The sequence below is a fragment of the Saimiri boliviensis genome, chromosome 17 (assembly GCF_048565385.1).
Source record: "Saimiri boliviensis isolate mSaiBol1 chromosome 17, mSaiBol1.pri, whole genome shotgun sequence".
NCBI classification, from domain to species: Eukaryota; Metazoa; Chordata; class Mammalia; order Primates; family Cebidae; genus Saimiri; species Saimiri boliviensis.
Genome location: NC_133465.1, coordinates 24,438,953 through 24,441,469, shown reverse-complemented (window position 1 = coordinate 24,441,469; position 2,517 = coordinate 24,438,953). Strand labels below are relative to the sequence as shown.

Below are 2,517 nucleotides of genomic sequence, written 5' to 3'. Positions count from 1 at the left end.
ATGTGTTTGGTGAGTGAGGAACAACAGAAGGCAGAGAGATGGTGCCGCACACAGCTGGTATAGGCTTGGAGGCAGAACTCCCAGCAGAGCAGGCCAGGCAGCACTCTGGGCCTTAGTTGGTGGGCGAGAGCCGGCAGGAGGTCTGGCCCAGGACTGGAGGGGCCCAGGCATGCTGCAGGCTCCCTGATCCAAGATTCTGGGTGGCATCGGTGGTGGCACCTGGGCTCAGCTCACATCACTCAGAGCCTTGCAAGGCTCGGGCACTCAGAGCCTGCAAACTCGGGCAGCACAAGGGTGGCGTGGTGCCCGTTGGAGTTGCAGTGCTTCAGCTGGATCTGTGCCACCTGCTCCTGGAAGTTGGTGCTCGGGTTCTGGCCGCAGCACATGAAGCCCATCTGGCCACTGGGGTAGGTGCGGATGGTGCAGCAGGCACCAGGGGGAACGCTGACTGGCAGAACTGCCGCCTGTCCTGGATGAGGTCCGGGTGCAGCCACTGGCACTCACCCTGGCAGCCTCACCCTGGCCCTCTTCCTTGAGGGCCGTCTTCATGAGCTGGGAATAGGACTCCCTGGGGAGTCCTATTTTGCTGGGCCCGTGGAGTCTGAGGAGTCAGTGATGGTCGCATGAAAGGCCTCCTGATTCTGTTTCCTCCTGATTCTGTTTCATGAACTCAAAACCGTCACCCACATGGAGGGTCAGCTTCAAGCTAGACTAGCCAACAGCCACGCCCAGCAGGAACTTTTTGGGGACTTGGATGGCACCCTCGACGATCTCACACTGGACCACAGACTCCACGGAGCAGTGTGTTTCACCACCTCGGGCAGGACCCGGATGGTCAGCACCTGTTGGGGACGGGGGGCGCGGGGGGGTCGGCTGCAGAGAGGCAGGTGGGCAATCAGCTCCTGGGAGGAGAACTCATCTCTCTCTGTGCATCGGATGACACTGTCGTCGGACACCAGCACGTGGCCATGGGTCTGGCTGCAGGTGAGGATGTCCTGAGAGCGCGATCGCTGGGTTTGGAGCAGCTGCTGAGCTGCAGCGATAAGGCCTGGCCAGGCCAGAGGCTGCAGGTCCCTCAGAACCAGTCCTCGTGGATGGCAGCGGGCCAGAGGCGGCTGGGCCCTCGGGGCCAGTCTCCATGATGGGCGAGGCTGCACGGAGCTGAGTGCAGTGGCGCAATCTCGGCTCACCGCAACCTCCGCCTCCCGGCTTCAAGCAATTCTCCTGCCTCAGCCTTCTGAGTTCCTGGGACTGCAGGAGCCCGTCACCACGCCCAGCTAATTTTTGTATTTTTAGTAGAGACAGGGTTTCACCATGCAGGCCAGGCTGGTTTCAAACTCCTGACCTCGTGATCCGCCTGCTTCAGCCTCTCAAAGTGCTAGGATTACAGGCGTCAGCCACCCTGCCTGACCAGTTCTTGAATTTTTTAAAGCTTGGCAGGTAATTCTAATGTGCAGCTAAGGTTGAGAACCATTAAGATAAGAGGATGAATGAGGGAATGAAGAAATGAATGAATCTACAGTCTTAGGCTTCAGACTTCAAGCCAGTGTGTGTGTGTGTGTGTGTGTGTGTGTGTGTGTGTGTGTGTGTGTGTGTCTATTATCCATAATAATCACTGGGGAGACTGAGGCTCACAGAGCAGAAAAAGGAACCCATGTTTTTGAGGGACTGCTCTGTCATAAGCACTGATCTAAATGCTTTAAATGCATTTTCTTATGAATCATCTAAACAACCCAGGAGGATGAATATTGTTATCCCATTTCACTGAAGTGAACTGAAGACACCTACAGGTTAAATGTCTTTTGCCTGCAGATCTGTATTCCGTTATTAGCCGACACGGGAGTAGACCCAGGCCTCCTGAAGCCAATGCCAACCCCCACCCCTACCCTGAGCCCTGAAATGAGAAAGGCCACACTGGAAATGTACCCCAAGCCCAACTAGTGGAGGTCTCGTCCCAAAGAGTTAGTCAGGTTCTGTGAGCAGAGGAATGCTGGCTGGGCATGGTGGGGCCGAAAATAATGCTGACTACTGGACAGAAGGAGGCTGAGGCTGGGGCAGGAGATGGGGGCAGCACAGACCCCTAAGGTGCTCAGATGCCTTTTCTTAGGAAGGAAGGACTGACCTGCATTCTGAGATTCTAACCTTCTTACATTGTGTTAACAGAAAGTGAAACCAAATTATTTTATGACATCATAAAATCGTAAAATGTCATAAAATAATCCAATGGTCATTTTGATTCCCACCCTCCCACCATTGGCGAAATTGGAAGGTGTTAACCCTAGGCTGCTCTGATTGGTTGGTTTTTTTATTGGTCCAAGGGGAAAAAAAGGGGAGGGGGAGCCAAAGGTTTCTCTGGGGAATTAAAGACAGACACCAGCTAAGAGAAGAAACAGGAGAGAGAGAAGTGAAGACAGCAGGTGAACCTGAATTTGTTTTGAGACTGAAGGTGTGGTTCCAGGTCTGTGGCGGTGAGGAAAGCACGTCCAGCTGGAGCCAGACTTTCTGGGAGGGGAGCCC

General features: G+C 54.4%; 1 pseudogene; it reads right to left on the bottom strand.

Moving 5' to 3' along the window:
• Positions 1 to 239: 239 nt before the first annotated feature.
• On the bottom strand, positions 240 to 1,140 carry LOC101035384 (spermidine synthase pseudogene; annotated as a pseudogene).
• Positions 1,141 to 2,517: the final 1,377 nt, after the last annotated feature.